This window comes from Vombatus ursinus, unplaced genomic scaffold, assembly GCF_900497805.2.
Source record: "Vombatus ursinus unplaced genomic scaffold, bare-nosed wombat genome assembly UNPS02014793.1, whole genome shotgun sequence".
Classification (NCBI taxonomy): Eukaryota; Metazoa; Chordata; class Mammalia; order Diprotodontia; family Vombatidae; genus Vombatus; species Vombatus ursinus.
This window is the reverse complement of record NW_020954571.1, coordinates 18143355-18160424: the sequence shown is the minus strand read 5'-3', so window position 1 is coordinate 18160424 and position 17070 is coordinate 18143355.

The window sequence follows — 17070 nt, the reverse complement described above, 5'->3', positions numbered from 1 at the left end:
TCTATCTATCTATCTATCTATCTATCTATCTATCTATCTATCTATCTATCTATCTATCTATCTATATATCTGTATCTCTATACATACACATATATAATTTTTCCCTCCAACTACCCTAATACTGACAAAGGTCTCATGAGTTACAAATATCATCTTTCCATGCAGGAATGTAAACAGTTCAACCTTAATAAGTCTCTTATGATTTCTCTTTCCTGTTTACCTCTTCATGTTCCACTTGAGTCTTGTATTTGAAAGTCAAATTTTCTAAATTTTCTATTCAGCATTGGTCTTTTCATCAAGAATGCTTGAAAGTCCTCTATTTCACTGAATGACCATTTTTTCCCCTGAAGGATTATGCTCAGTTTTGCTGGGTAGGTGATTCTTGGTTTTAATCCTATCTCCTTTGCCCTCTGGAATATTATATTCCATGCCCTGTGGTCCCTTTATGTAGAAGCTGCTAAATCTTCTGTTATCCTAATTGTGTTTGCATGATACTTGAATTATCTTTTTCTAGCTGCTTGTAATATTTTCTCCTTGACCTGGGAACTCTGGAATTTGGCTACAATATTCCTAGGAGTTTTCCTTTGGGGATCTCTTTCAAGAAGAGATCAGTAGATTCTTTCAATTTCTATTTTACCCTCTGGTTCTAAAATGTCAAGACAGTTTTCCTTGATAATTTCTTGAAAGATAATGTGTAGGCTCTTTTTTTGATCATGGCTTTCAGATAGTCCAATAATTTTTAAATTCTCTCTCCTGGATCTATTTTCCAGATCAGTTCCTTTTCTAATGAAATATTTCATATAGTTTTCTAATTTTTCATTCTTTTGGATTTGTTTTACAGTGTCTTGATTTCTCATAGAGTCACTAGCTTCCAATTGCTTTATTTTAATTTTTAAGTTGTTATTTTCTTCAGTAGTTTTTTGGATCTCCTTTAGCAAGCTGTTGACTTGTTTTTCATCATTTTTTTACATCACTCTCATTTGTCTTCCCAGTTTTTCTTCTACTTCTCTTACTTGCTTCTTAAAATCCTTTTTGAACTTTTCCAAGGCTTGGGACTGATTCACACTCTTCTTGGAGGCCTTGGATGTAGGAGCTTTGACTTTGTTGTCTTCTTCTCATTGTATGTTTTGATCTTCTTTGTTATCAAAAAAGATTCTATGGTCTGACACTTCTTGTGAGGTTTGCTCAAGATTCCAGCCAATTACTTGAGTTATAAACTCTTTATGAAGGTAGAGGTCTGCTTCCAATGTGGAGAATGTACTGTCTCAAGCTTTGGGGGTTTGTACAATTGTTTTCAGAGATACTTCTAGGGACCTGTAAATTTTCAGTTCTTCCAAGGTGCTATGATAAGGGGCGAGTGTTTACTCCTTTCCTGGCCTGTGCTCTGGTCTATGAAGGACCACAAGCACTCTTTTCTGTCTTGGAATTGTGAGAAAGATTTCCTCTCCACCACCACTACAAGCTCCACCATGCCAGCGCTGCTCCTCTTCACCCCAGGACCACCCCTCAAAACTGTGACCCAGATCCAAGCACAGGCAAAGCAAGAGATTCCTGCCTCAACACTGGCAAAGAGATCCCTGCAATCTCCCCTCTGATCAGCCACTCAATTCCCCCTCAGTCTGTGGGCTGGAAGCTCAGGAGGTAGCTGCCAACACAGGCCGTGCTCGGGTACTGGGGCTGAGACCTAACTTCTCTCTCACCACAGAAACAAACTTTTCCCACTGACCTTCTAAGTTGTCTTTGGCGCTTGTGGGTTGAGAAGTCTGGAAACTGCCACAGCTGCCTGTGATTCAATCCTCTGAGGCCTGCTCCAGGTTTGCTGCAGCCTGCATGCCCATGCCAAACTGTCCTCCTCTGCCATCCTGGCATGACCCTTTCCAAACAACCATCCAGGTTGTCTTGGGCTGGAAATTTGTTTCACTCTGTCTTTTTGTGGGTTTTGCTGCTTTAGAATTTGTTTAGAGCCATTTTTATAGGTATTTGGAGGGGTTTTGGGGAGAGCTCAAGCAAGTTACTGCTTTCACTCTGCCATCTTGGCTCTGCCCCCTATATCTAATAGATTTATAGCTGGATCAGAGGGTATGTACAGTTTAGTGCCTTTTTATGCTCACATCAAAATTGCTTTCCCTAATGTCTGGATCAATATACATCTTCACCAATAGTGCATCTGTGTTCTGGTTTTCTTATAGCCTGTTCAACATTGGTCATTTTCTGTTTTTTACTTTTTAAATTTTTTTTCAGGGGTGTGTGTTATCATTGGTAGCCTGATAAATGAGGGGCAGAAATTCAGAGTTGCTTTGATCTTCATTTCTCTGATTATTAGAAATTTGGATAATTTTTTCATCTGTAGTTGATAGCATGGATTTAATTCAAAAACTTCCTGTTTGTATGCTTTTATAATGGAACTATTTTTTGCAATGGCTCTTGTTCTTAAAAATTTGGATTGGTTTCTTATGTATCTTGAATATGATACCTTTATCAGAGACACTCACTGCAAAGATTTTGTTTCAGTATGTTTTCATTCCCATTGCTGTTTAACTTTTTTTTTAATCAATGACTTTATTAATAATAAAGGCACCTCAGTCTTTCAGATGATATAAATCTGGCAGGTTACTTAGACATCAAAATCAGATCCAAAAAGAGCTTTCTAGTTTAAAGCATTTAACCATGCTTAATTATTTGAAATTTAAAAGAGATGAATGAAAAGTTTCATACTTAGGCTAAAAAAGTAATGTTAGAGATACAAAATGGGTGTGGTTTGGCTAGATAGCAGTTCTTTTGTAAAAAGATCTGGGGTTTTAGTGTACTGAAAGTTCAACAGAAGTCAAAAATATGATGACAACCAAAACTACTAACAAACTCTAAGAGAGGAATAATGACCAGGACTAGTGGAGAAATAGGTCCATTGGTCCCTTTCCTGGTTGAATCATATCTGGAATTGTTTAGGTCCTGGGCAGTACATAATAATAAATAAAAGTTATTGATAAGTTAGAAATAATCCCAAGGAGGAGAAATAAGATAGTAAAAAGTTTAGGGATTATACCACATGATTACTGGTTGAAGGAGTTGAAGATATTTAATGTAGAGAGGAGAAGACCAGGCTTCCTATTTGGAAAAAAAAAAAGAACCTTTATATCTAAATCATGGACCTATTTTGAGTTTATTTTGGCATATGGTGTGAGATTTTGATCCATACCTAGTTTCTGCCATACTCTTTTTTAGTTTTCCCAGCAGTTTTTGTCAAAGAATGAGTTCTTCTCACGGAAGCTGGGGTCTTTGGGTTTACAACATTCATTGACTACTGTGTCTTGCATACTTAAACTATTCCACTGATCCACCACTCTATGTCTTAATCAGTACCAAACAGTTTTGGTGATTGCTGCTTTATAATACAATTTAGATCTAGAATGGCTACGCCACCTTCCCCTACATTTCTTTTCATTAGCTCCCTTGATATTCTGGACCTTTTGTTATTCCAAATGAATATTGTTGTTATTTTTTCTAACTCTATAAAGTGGTTTTTTGGTAGTTTTATTGGTATGACACTGAATAAGTAAATTAGCTTAGGTAGAATTGTCATTTTTATTATATTAGCTCGGCCTACCCATGAACAACTGATCTTTTTTTCAATTGTTTAGATCTGGCTTTATTTGTGTGAGAAGTGTTTTGTAATTGTGTTCATATAGTTCCTGGGTTTGTTTCAGTAGATAGACTCCTAAATATTTTATACTGTCTACAGCAAGTTTAAATGGAATTTCTCTTTCTATCTCTTGCTGTTGGGCTTTGTTGGTAATATATAGAAATGCCGATGATTTATGTGGGTTTATTTTATAGCCTGCAACTTTGCTAAAGTTGTTTATTATTTCAAGTAGTTTTTTTTACTTGATTCTCTAGGATACTCTAAGTGTATCATCATATCATCGGCAAAGAACAATAGCTTTGTTTCTTCTTTGCCTATTCTAATACCTTTGATTTCTTTTTCTTCTCTTATTGCTAAAGCTAACGTATCCAGTATGATATTGAACAACAGTGGTGATAATAGACATCTTTATTTCATCCCTGATCTTATTGGAAATGCTTCTAGCTTGTCCCCATTACATATGATGCTTGCTGAAGGTTTTAGGCAGATGCTATTTATTATTTTAAGGAAGACTCCATGTATTCCTATGCTCTCTAGTGTTTTTAATAGGAATGGGTGTTGTATTTTGTCAAAAGCTTTTTCTGCATCTGTTGAGATAATCATGTGGTTTCTGTTAGTTTTGTTGTTGATATGATCAATTATGCTGATAATTTTCCTAATATTGAACCAGTTTTGCATTCCTGGTATAAATCCAACCTGGTCATAGTGTATTATTCTTGTGATAAGTTGCTGTTATCTATTTGCTAATATTTTATTTAAAATTTTTGCATCTATATTCAGTAGGGAAATTGGTCTATAATTTTCTTTCTCTGTCTTGACTCTCCCTGGTTTAGGTATCAGCACCATATCTGTATTATAAAAATAATTTTGTAGGACTCCTTCTTCACCTATTTTCCCGAATAGTGTATACAGTATTGGAACTAATTGTTCTTTAAATGTTTGATAGAATTTGCTTGTAAATCCATCTGGCCCTGGAGATTTTTTCCTGGGGAGTTCATCAATGGCTTGTTCAATTTCTTTTTTCTGAGATAGGGTTACTTAAGTATTTTACTTCCTCTTCTGTTAATCTGGGCAATTTATATTTTTGTAAATATGTATCCATTTCACTAAGACTGTCAAATTTGTTGGCATATATTTGGGCAAAATAGTTCCTAATTATTGTTTTAATTTCCTCTTCCTTGGTGATGCATTCACCCTTTTCATTTTTGATACTAGCAATTTAGTTTTCTTCTTTTTTTAAATCAAATTAACCAAAGGTTTATCTATTTTATTTTTTTCATAAAACCAGCTCTTAGTTTTATTTATTAGCTCAATAGTTTACTTAATTTCAATTTTATTAATTTCTCCTTTTGTTTTCAATATTTCTAATTTGGTGTTTAATTGAGGATTTGTAATTTGTTCTTTTCCTAGTTTTTTTTTTAGTTCTATGCCTAATTCATTGATCTCTTCTTTTTCTATTTTGTTTATATAAGCATTTAGAGATATAAAACTTCCCCTAAGAACTGCTTTCACTGCATCCCATAAGTTTTGGTGTGTTGTCTCATTATTATCATTTTCCTGAATGAGGTTATTGATTGTTTCTATGATTTGTTGTTTGACTCAATCATTTTTTAGGATTAGATTATTTAGTTTCCAGTAATTTTTTAGTCTATCTTTCTATGGCCCTTTATTACATATAATTTTTATTGCATCAGGGTCTGAAAAGGATGTATTTAATATTTCTGTCTTTGTGCATTGGATTGAGGTTTTTATGCCCTAGTACATGGTCAATTTTTGTGTATGTGTCAGGTACTGCCAAGAAAAAAGTATATTCCTTTCTATCCCCATTCAGTTTTCTCCAGAGGTCTATCATACCTAACTTTTCTAATATTCTATTCACCTCCTTAATTTCTTTCTTGTTTATTTTGTGGTTAGATTTATCTAGTTCAGAGAGGGAGAGGTTGAGGTCCCCCACTAGTATAGTTTGCTGTCTATTTCTTCCTGTAACTCCCTGAACTTTTCTAAGAATTTGGATGCTATACCATTTGGTGCATATATTTTTAGTGTTGATATTACTTCATTGTCTATGGTGACTTTTAGCAGGATATAGTTTCCTTCCATATCTGTTTTGATAAGATTTATTTTTGCTTTTGCTTTGTCTGAGATCAGGATTGCTACTCCCGCTTTTTTTCCTTCAGTTGAAGCATAATATATTCTGCTCCAGCCTTTTACCTTTACCCTGTGTGTGTTGCTCTGTTTCAAATGTGTTTCTTGAAGACAACATATTGTAAGATTATGGTTTTTAATCCATTCTGCTATCCACTTCCATTTTATGGGAAAGTTCATCCCATTCACATTCACAGTTATGATTACTCTCTGTGTCTTTCTCTCCATCCTTCCCCTCTCCCCATTTATGGTTTTCTTTCTCCTTTCTCCTCTTCCCTCCTCACTAGTGTTTTGCTTTTGACCACCACCTCCCTCAGTCCCACCTCCCTTCTATTATCACCCTCCCTTTTCTTCCCCTTTACCCTTACTACTTCTTCTCTCTCTTCTATCTTTCCCTCCCTTTTCTTTCCCCTTTTCCCTCATACTGCCTAAAGGGCAAGTTAGATTTCTATACCTAACTGATTATGTTATTCCCTTCTTGAGCCAAATCTAATGAGAGTAAGGTTCAAACAATGCTCATCTCCCTCCCTCTGCTGTAATTGGTTTTTGTACCTTTTCCTATAATGTAATTTACCCTTGTCTGCCTCCTCCTTTCCTTTTCTCTTAGTACATTTTCTTAGTTAGATCAGATTAATCTACTTACTTGTATCCATTTATTCCACTTGATTAGATTTTTTTTTAATCATTACATCCAAGGCAACTTATATCCACCCCCTTTATGTACACTTCTTTAACACAGTGTAATAATAATACAGTTCTCAAGAGTTACAAGTGTCATCTTCCCTTGTAGGAATGTAAACAGTTTGTCCTTATTAATAACATGTTGTTTCTTTGTGTCCTGTTTACCTTTTTATGTTTGTCTTAAGTCTTGTATTTGAAGATCAAATTTTCTGTTGAGCTCTAGTCTTTTCATCAGGAAGATTTGGAAGACCCCTATTTCACTGAATATCCATCTCCTCCCCTGAAAGATCATGCTCATTTTCTCTGGGTAGTTGATCCTTGGTTGTAATCCAAGCTCCTTTGCCTTACAGAGTGTCATATTCCATGCCCTACGGTCTTTTAAGATAGAAGCTGCAAGGTCCTGTGTAATCTTGATTGTGGTTTCATGATATTTAAATTGTTTCTTTCGGGCTGCTTACAGTATTTTTTTTTTGACCTGGTAATTTTGGAATTTGGCTACTATATTCCTTGGCATTTTAAATTTGGGATCTCTTTCAGGAGGTGATAAGTGGATTCTTTCTGTGCCTATTTTACCCCCTTGTTCTAGGACCTCAGGTCAGTTTTCCTTTATGATTTCCTGAAAGATACTATGCAGGCTCTTTTTATCATTGTGACTTTCAGATAGACCAATAATTTTTAAATTGTCTCTCCTGGATCAATTTTCCAGGTCAGTTGTTTTACCAATGAGTATTTTACATTTTCATCTTTTTTTCATTCTTTTGTTTCTGTTTGACTGATTCTTGCTCACTCATAGAGTCATTAGCTTTCATTTGCCCCATTCTAATTTTTAACAAATTGTTTTCTTCTATTAGATTTTGTACCTCCTTCCCCATTTGGCCAATTGTATTTTTAGAGACTTGTTTTCTTCAGTGTACTTTTTTTTCCAGTTGGCCAATTGTATTTTTTAAGGACTTGTTTTCTACAGTTAATTTTTGTCCTTCCTTTTCCAAGCTATTGACTCTCTCTTGCATACCTCTCATTTCTTTTCCCATTTTTTCTTCTACCTCTCTCATTTGACTTTTAAAAACCTTCTTGAGTTCTTCTAAGAAGATTTTTTGGGCTTTAGACCTGTTCATATTTCCTTTTGAGGTTCCAGATGTGGATTTGTTGATAATGTTGGCCTCTTCAGAATTTCTGCCTTGATCTTCACTGTTCTCATAATATGAATCTATGGTACATTTCTTTTTACTCATGGTGTTTACTTATTTCCTGGCCTTTAAAGAGATTGACCTCTCCTGCTAGGGAGCAGAGGGCACTGACCCAAGCTTCTAGAGTTGGGAAACTAGGGCCTGGTCCCTGGCTTTGTATGCTGGGGCCTCAGCTTCTGGCAGTTGGAGGCTATAGGCTTCTGGCAGCTTTCTTGGTGTTAGGTTGGAATCAGCAACACTGGAACTCTAGGTGTAGGATTGGGTAGTGTGGCTCCTGGAGATTTCCTGATCACCCAGGCTTTTCCTTCATTTTGCTTTTTTCAGCTCCTTTCAGATGGATGTTGCAGGATGTTTATCTGCCTGAGGCCCCTGAGAGCACTGCTTCTCTTAGTTTTGCTGAGGCATTGACAGAGCCAGTTTCTGTAGAATGCTGGGGCACCTGGTGGTTTTCCAAGCTGATTTCCACCAGTTCCCCCACCCTCACTGAAGCATTTGGAGTTCCAGATGCTGCTGTTTGCCTGCTTCAGCACCTGGGTTTCAGGATCTCTTCCTGGTATCCTGAGGTGGGGCTCTCAGCTAGCTTGCTGGGTTGCCTCCCATTCTGTACTGCTCTCCTTCCCCCAGGGTAAGAGGGGCCTTTCCCATGAATACCTCAAGCCACTTGGGCTACTGGACTGCTGCATCCCATCTTTCTTCTTGTGCAGCAGTTCCAGGGTTTTTCCTGGGGAGATATTTTCTGGGCTTTCAGAGGTTAATATGGGAGGGTAAGAGTGACTTACTTCTTACTCTGCCATCTTGGCTCCTGGAAGGGAAAGTCTAGTTGCTCTTTAAATGTTTGATAGAATTCACTTGTAAATCCATCTGGCCGTAGAATTTTTTTCCTAGGGAGTTCATTTATAGCTTGTTCAATTACTTTTTCTGAAATGGGGTTATTTCAGTTTTTTGCTTCCTCTTTAGTTAATCTGGGCAATTCATATTTTTGTAAATATTCATTCATTTCACTAAGATTGTCAAATTTATTGGCATACAGTTGGGCAAAATAAGTCTTACTTATTGTTTTGATTTCCTCTTCATTATTGGTGAATTCACCTTTTTCATTTTTGATACTAGTTATTTGGTTTTCTTCTTTCTTTTTTTTAATCAAATTAACCAAAGGTTTATCTATTTTATTTTTTCCATAAAACCAGCTCTTAATTTTATTTATTAGTTCAGTACTTTACTTAATTTCAATTTTATTAATCTCTCCCTTAGTTTTCAGAATTTCTAATTAATTGGGGACTTTTAATTTGTTCATTTTCTAGTTTTTTAGTTGCATGCCCAATTCATTTATGTTGTGTTTCTCTATTTTATTCATTTAAGAACTGAGAGATATAAAATGTCCTCCAAGAACTGCTTTAGCTGCATCCCATAAGTTTTGGTATGTTGTCTCAATATTGTTATTATTTTGGATGAAGATATTGATTGTTTCTATGATTGTTGTTTGACCCTTTCATTCTTTAGCATTAGAATATTTAGTCTCCAATTAATTGTTAGGCTATGTTTCTAAGGTCTTTGATTACAGATTATCTGTAATTTTTATTGTAGAATGAACTGAAAAGGATGCATTTAATATTTCTGCCTTTCTGCATTGGATTCTGAGATTTTTAGGCCCTAATATTGGGCAGTTTTTGAGTAGGTCCCATGTACCATTGAGAAAAAGTACTATCCTTTCTATTCCCACTCAGTTTTCTCTAGAGGTTAACCCTATCTAACTTTTTAAAAATTCTATTAAATTCCTTAAATTCTTTCTTGTTGATTTTGTGGTTAGATTTATCTAGTTCTGAGAGGGGGAAGTTGAGGTCCCCTACTAGCATAGTTTTGTTATCCATTTCTTCCTGTAACTCTCTTAACTTCTCCTCTAAGAATCTGGATGCTATACCACTTGGTGCATGTATGTTTAGTAATGATATTACTTCACTCTCTATGGTACCTTTTAGCAGGATATAATTTCCTTCCTTATCTCTTTTAATTAGATCTATTTTTTTTTGTTTTTACTTTTTCTGATGTCAGGATTGCTAATCTTCCTTTTTTTTCCTTCAGCTGAAGCAGAATATATTCTGCTCCAGCCTTTTATCTTTATTCTGTGTGTATTCCTCTGCTTCAAATATGTTTCTTGTAAACAGTATATTTTAGGATTATGCTTCTTAATTCATTCTACTATCCACTTCCATTTTATGGGAGAGTTCATCCTATTTACATTCACAATTATGATTACTATCTGTGTCTTTCTCTTCATCCTTACCCCCCCATTTATACTTTTCTCTCTCCTTTCTCCCTTTCCCTCCTCACTAAAATTTTGCTTTTGACCACCATTTCCCTCAATTTGCCGTCCCTTCTATCTACCCCCTCCCTTTTCTTTCCCATTTTCCCTTCTACTTCCTATAGGGTAAGTTAGATTTCTCTACCTAACTTGCTATGTTATTCCCTCTTTCAGCAAAATCTGAAAAGAGTAAGGTTTCAAATAATGATCCTCTCCTTTTCTTCTTTCCCTTTTCTGTAATAGGTTTTTGTGCTTTTTCATGTGATGTATTTTACTCTTATCTACCTCTTCCTTTTCTCTTCTCCCAGTACAATCACTTTTCACCTCAATTAGATTTTTATCATCACATCAAAGTCAACTTATACCCAAGCCCTCTATCTACATAAGCCTCTTTAAAAAGATATAATAACAATAAAATTCTCAAGTTACACTTGTAAAAGTGTCATCTCTTGTTGGGATGTAAACAGTTTACCCCATTAATAAAATGTTGTTGTTGTTATTGTTTTTTTTTTCCTATTTGCCTTTTTGTGCCTCTCTTGGGTCCTGTATTTGAAGACCAAATTTTCTGTTGAGCTCTGGTCTTTTTATTAGGAAGATTTGGAAGTCCCCTATTTCATTGAATGTCCATCTCCTCCCCTGAAAGATTATGCTCGGTTTCACTGGGTAGTTGATTCTTGGTTGTAATCCAAGCTCCTTTACCTTATGGAATATTGTATTCCATGCCCTCCAATCTTTTAATGTAGAAGCTGCAAGGTCCTGCATAATTCTGACTGTGGTTCCATGATATGAAATTGTTTCTTTCTGGCTGCTTATAGTATTTTCTCCTTGACCTGGGAACTCTGGAATTTGGGTATAATATTCCTGGGAATTTTCATTTTGGTATCTCTTTCAGGAGGTTATTGGTGGATTCTTTCAATTTTTATTTTACCCTATAATTCTAGAATATCAGGAGAGTTTTCCTTGATAATTTCTTAAATGATAGACTCTTCTTTTTTATCATGGCTTTCAGAAGTCCAATCATTTTAAAATTATCTCTTCTGGATCTATTTTCCAGGTCAGTTGTTTTACTAATGAGATAGTTCACATTGTCTTCTCTTTTTCCATTGTTTTCATTTGATGTTATTGTTTCTTGATGTCTCATAAGGTCATTAGCTCCTACTTGCTCAATTCCAATTTTTAAGGAATTATTTTTTTCAGTGACATTTAATACCTCCTTTTCCATTTTGTATATTCTATTTTTTAGTGAGTACTTTTGTTTAGTGAATTTTTGTACCTCTTTTTTCCATTTAATTAATTCTGCTTTTTAAGCATTTCTCTTCAGTGAATTTTTGTATAGCTTTTTTCCATTAGGCCAATTCTGCTTTTCAAGGTATTCTTCTCCTCATTGGACTCTTGTACCTTTTTTACCATTTGACCTGGTCTGTTTTATAAGGTGTTATTTTCATCATCATTTTTTGTGCCTCTTTTTACCAAGTTGTTGACTCTTTTTTTCATGATTTTCCCTAGCATCACTCTCATTTCTCTTCCCATTTTTCTTCTACCTCTCTTCCTTGATTTTTAAAATCCTTTGTGAACTCTTCCATGGCCTATGGCTAATTAATATTCTTCTTTGAGGCTTTGGATGTAGGAGTTTTGCCTTTGCTCTTTTCTTCTGAGTCTGTGTTTTACTCTTTCTTGTTACTATAGTTATTTTCTATAGTCAGAATATTTTTTTCTATTGTTTGCTCATTTTCCTTCCTATTTCTTGACTTTTAACTGTATTCAATTAGAAGTCTGCTTTTTCGGTAGAAGGTACACTGTCCCAAGCTTCGGGTATTTTGTGTAGCTGTTTTCAGAGATACTTCCAGGGACCTGCAAGTTTTCAGTTCTTTCAAGATGGTATGATCTAAGGAGAGATGTGTTTACCACTCTCCTAGCTGTGCTCTGGTCTGTGAGCAACCAAAGGTACTTTTTTCTGCCCTGGAACTGTGACAAGGAGCCCTGCTTCTCTGTGGCCATAAGTTCTAACATGCACAAAGCAACAGAGTTGTGCCACCAGTGCTAGCAAAGAGATGCTTGTAATCTCCTTCTGACCAGTTGTTTGATCCCCTTATCATCTGTGGGTGAGAACTTGGGAAGCAGTCACTGCTGCTGCTGATTCAGTGCCTCTCAAGGCCTGCTCCTGGTTTCCTGGGGCCTGGTGTGTGCTGCTACAGTCTGTACTGGATTGTACTTCACTTTTCACCCTAGTGTGACAGACCTTTTCTGCCAAACTTCTAAATTGTCTTGGGCTGGAAAACTGCTTCATCCCATTTTTGGGGGGTTCTTCCACTTCAGAATGAGTGGCAGAGGTAATTGAGGCAGAGGTGATTGGGGTAGGTAAGTCCCTGCCTTCTTGACACCATCTTGGATCCAATCCAATTCACTTGCTAGTCAAGACATCACCTTCCTAATGAAATTGGTCTTTAAGAAAGAAGGACAAATAACAATCTGTGAGTAATAGCAGCTGCCTCACTGGGGACCCAACTGGCCAGTTCCATCTGGGCAATGCTGCTCCTTCCTTCCTTCCTTCTTTCCTTCCTTTCTTCCTTCTTTCTTTCCTTCCTTCCTTTCCCTCCCTCTCTCCTCACCTTCCTCTCCCTTCTCTCTCTCTGTCCACATAGGGAATCATGCCCTAACCTGTGAATGCTCTGCCTAAAGGAATATAAATTTTGATCACTGAAGCTTTGCATGATAGCTTGGGATTTACAGGCTAGGTTTCTTTTTTTTCTCATCCCTACTTATTCATTCATATATATATATATATGTGTGTGTGTGTGTGTGTACACATAAATATAAAGCAATATATGTATGCATATATATAAAGTATTTATATATTTTTAACTGGGACAATTAACTCTTTTGCCCCTTGCAGTTTCATTTATGATTTTTTGAAATACAGCATTGGAAACTCAGGCTTTGATAAAGCCCATTGGGATTCAAATGGAGCTACTTGACTGTACCTTAAACCCAAATCACTCTGGCTCTCATTGATTGGCAAACAATAGGTCCTAGTTCAAGTCTCACTTGCTCCTTGTTTGGGCTATGATGGCTCAGAGTGAGTGCAAATAGCAATTTTTTTTTTCTGTTTTGGCCTGAAACCCTGAGGGTCTTCCCCTTCTAGACCGATTTTTTTTTTGACCGGATGAAAGAGACCAATTTTTTTGGCCTCATTTCTTACCCAGCTTTAATCATTGAATGAGCATTGCCTAAGACAAACTGAGACCTGGGAAAGACCTTAGCTTAAAAAGGTCAAGGTCTCCCACTGAATCTGGGGCCATCTCCAGTTGTCTTCATCTATATCTTCCTACTGGACCCATTTGGCTCTTGAAGAGAGAGTGAGGCTGGTGACTTTTTGAGAACAAAGAACAAACAACAGCAATAGCAATACTGTATTAAAAATGATAGCTATAGCAATAAGGCAAAAAGGGAAACTGAAGGAATAAAATCAGGCAATGAAGAAACAAACTTTGAATGCAGATTAAAGCATACTTTTTAAAACTTCCTTTATTTTTCTTGTTTTTTTTTTGTCTGTTTTCTTTTGCAACTTGGCTAATGTGGAAAAATGGTTTCCATGACTTCATATGTATAATTGAGATAAGATTTCTTATCTTCTCAAGGAAGAGGGAATGGCAGGAGGGAGGGAGAAAATTTGGAACTCAATAATTTAAAAAAAGAATGTTAAAAATGTACTTATAATAGGGAAATATTTAATGAGATAAGTTTAAAAAATTAAAGTCTACTCAGGTGACATATCATGTAAATCTAAGTATAAAACTAAACTTTAGAGGGAAGAGAGTACACTGACAGGGAGGGATCAGTATTTGGCATGAACCTTGAAGGAAGATATGGATACTAAAAGGCAAAGGTGAAGACTTAATGCCTTTATGGCATGCAAGATTGTGCAAAAGCATAGAAGTGGGGGATAGAATGATAAGTTCATGAAATTGTAATTAGACTTATTTGTCTGGAAAGTAATGTACCTAAAGTGCAGTGATATGAAATAATCATATAAAAGTAGGCCTAGGGTCAGAGTGCAGAGGGTTTTAAATGAGAAAGTGAGGAGTTTGTACTTTACCCTACAAACAATAGTGAGTCTATAAAAGATTCTTGAGTAGTGTAACCTGACTCTTTGTGAGTATTATTTTTGACAATTAAGAAAGATGGCTTGTAGAGGAGAGAGAAGTGGAGCTAGAAGTACAGTAATGAATGAATGAAAGAAATTAAAAGCTTACTCTGTACAAAGCACTATGCTAAATTCATGTAGATGAGCAAGATAGTCCCTGTCTAAGGACCTCACCTTTTTTTTTTAATATATTATGGTAATTTTTATTTATTTTTTGTTTTCCACATTTACTTTCACAAGATTTTGAGTTCCAAATTTTCACCCCATCTTGCCCCTCCCCCACCCCAAGATGGCATGCATTCTGAATACCCCTTCCCCTAGTCTACCTTCCCTTCTATCTCTCCCCGCCTTCTCCTATCCCCTTCTCTTTCAATTTTCCTGTAGGGCAGGATGGATTTCTGTACCCCGTTTCCTGTATTTCTTATTTCCCAGTTGCATGTGAAAACATTTTTTTAAACATGTGTTTTTAAAACTTTGGGTTCCAAATTTTCTCCCTTCCTCCTTCTCCACCCACCCTCATTGATAAGGCAAGCAACTAAATATAGGTTATATATGTGCAGTTATGCAAAACACTTCCATAGTAAACATGCTGTGAAAAACTAACTCTATTTCCCTTAATCCTATCCCACCCCCCATTTATTCTATTCTTTCTTTTGACCTTGACCCTCCTCAGAAGTACTTGCTTCTGATTACCCCCTTTCACAGTCTGCCCTCCTCTCTATCATCCCCCTACTCCCTTGTCCCCTTCAACCCCACATTTTCCTGTAGGGTAAGACAGATTTCCATACCCAATTAAATGTGTATGTTATTCCCTCCTTAAGTCAAATCCTATGAGAATAAGATTCACTCATTCCCTCTCACCTTCCCCCATTTCCCCTCCACTGCAAGAGCCTTTTCTTTTTTGTTTTTTTTTGTGAGATAATTTACTCCATTCTACCTCACCCTTTCTCCTTCTCCTAGTATAATCCTCTCTCACCCCTTAATTTTATTCTCCAGATATCACCCCTTCATTTTCAACTCACCCTGTGCCCTCTATCTATCTACCTATATCTATATATACATACATATAATTTTTTCCCCTCCAACTACTCTAATATTGACAAAGGTCTCATGAGTTACAAATATCATCTTTCCATGTAGGAATGGAAACAGTTCAACCATAATAAGTCTTTTATGATTTTCTCTTTCCTGTTTACCTCTTCATGTTCCACTTGAGTCTTGTATTGGAAAATCAAATTTTCTATTCAATTCTGGTCTTTTTATCAAGAATGCTTGAAAGTCCTCTATTTCACTGAATAATCATTTTTTCCCCTGCAGGATTATGCTCAGTTTTGCTGGGTAGGTGATTCTTGGTTGTAATCCTATCTCCTTTGCCCTCCAGAATATTGTATTCCATGCCCTGTGGTCCCTTAATGTAGAAGCAGCTAAATCTTGTGTTATCCTGATTGTGTTTCCACAATACTTGACTTGTTTCTTTCTGGCTGCTTGTAATATTTTCTCCTTGACCTGGGAACTCTGGAATTTGGCTATAATATTCCTAGGAGTTTTCCTTTGGGGATGTCTTTCAAGAAGAGATCAGTAGATTCTTTCAATTTCTATTTTACCCTCTGGTTCTAAAATATCAAGACAGTTTTCCTTGATAATTTCTTGAAAGATGATGTGTAGGCTCTTTTTTTGATCATGTCTTTCAGATAGTCCAATAATTTTTAAATTCTCTCTCCTGGATCTATTTTCCAGATCAGTTGTTTTTCCAATGAGATATTTCACATTGTTTTGTAATTTTTCATTCTTTTGTATTTGTTTTACAGTGTCTTGATTTCTCATAAGGTCACTAGCTTCTAATTGCTCTATTCTAATTTTTATGGAAGTATTTTCTTCAGTAAGCTTTTGGACTTCCTTTTCCATTTGGCCAATTTTGCTTTTTAGGGCATTCTTCTCCTCATTGGCTTTTTAGACCTTTTTTGCCATTTGGATTAGGCTATTTTTTAAGGTGTTATTTTCTTCAGTATTTTTGGGGGTCTCCTTTAGCAAGCTGTTGACTTGTTTTTCACGATTTTCTTGCATCACTCTGTTTTTCCTCTACTTCTCTTACTTTCTTATCAAAATCCCTTTTGTGCTCTTCCAAGGCCTTGGACTGATTCATATTTTTCTTGGAGACTTTGGATGTAGGAGCTTTGGCTTTGTTTTCTTCTTCTGGTTGTATGTTTTGATCTTTTTTGTCACCAAAGTAAGATAAGATAGTCTGACTCTTTTTGCGCTGCTTACTCATGATCCCCACCAATTACTTGAGTTTTAAACTCTTTGTTAAGGTAAAAGTCTGCTTCCAATGTGAAGAATGTACTGTCCCAAGTTTTGGGGGTTTGTACAGCTGTTTTCAGAGATACTTCTAGGGACCTGTAACTTTTCAGTTCTTCCAAAGTAGTATGATAAGGGGCGATGGTGTTTCCTCTCCACAGCCACAACAAGGTTCACCACACCAGCATTCCTCCTAGCCCCAGGACCACGCCCCAGAACTGTGACCCTGATCCAAGTACCACTAAAGCAAGAAATTCCTGCCTCAGCACTGACAATGGGATCCCTGCAATCCCCCTCTGATCAGCCACTCAATTCCCCCTCAGTCTGTGGACTGGAAGCTCAGAAAATAGCCATGGCCCCAGAGGCTGTGCTTGGGATTTGTGACTGAGACCTAGTTCCTTCTCTCACCACAGTCACAGTCTTTTTCCACTGAGATTCTAAGTTGTCTTTGCCGTTCCTGTGTTGAGAAGTCTGGAAACTGCCACAGCTGCCCGTGATTCCATCCTTTAAGGCCTGCTCCAGGCTCACTGTGGCCTGCGCACCCACGCTGAAGCCTAACCGTGCTCCTCTCCCTGCCCAGTGCAATATGCCTTTCCAATCAACCATCCAGGCTGTCTTTAGCTTGAAATTTGTTTCACTCTGTCTTTTTGTGGGTTCTGCTGCTTTAGAATTTGTTTAG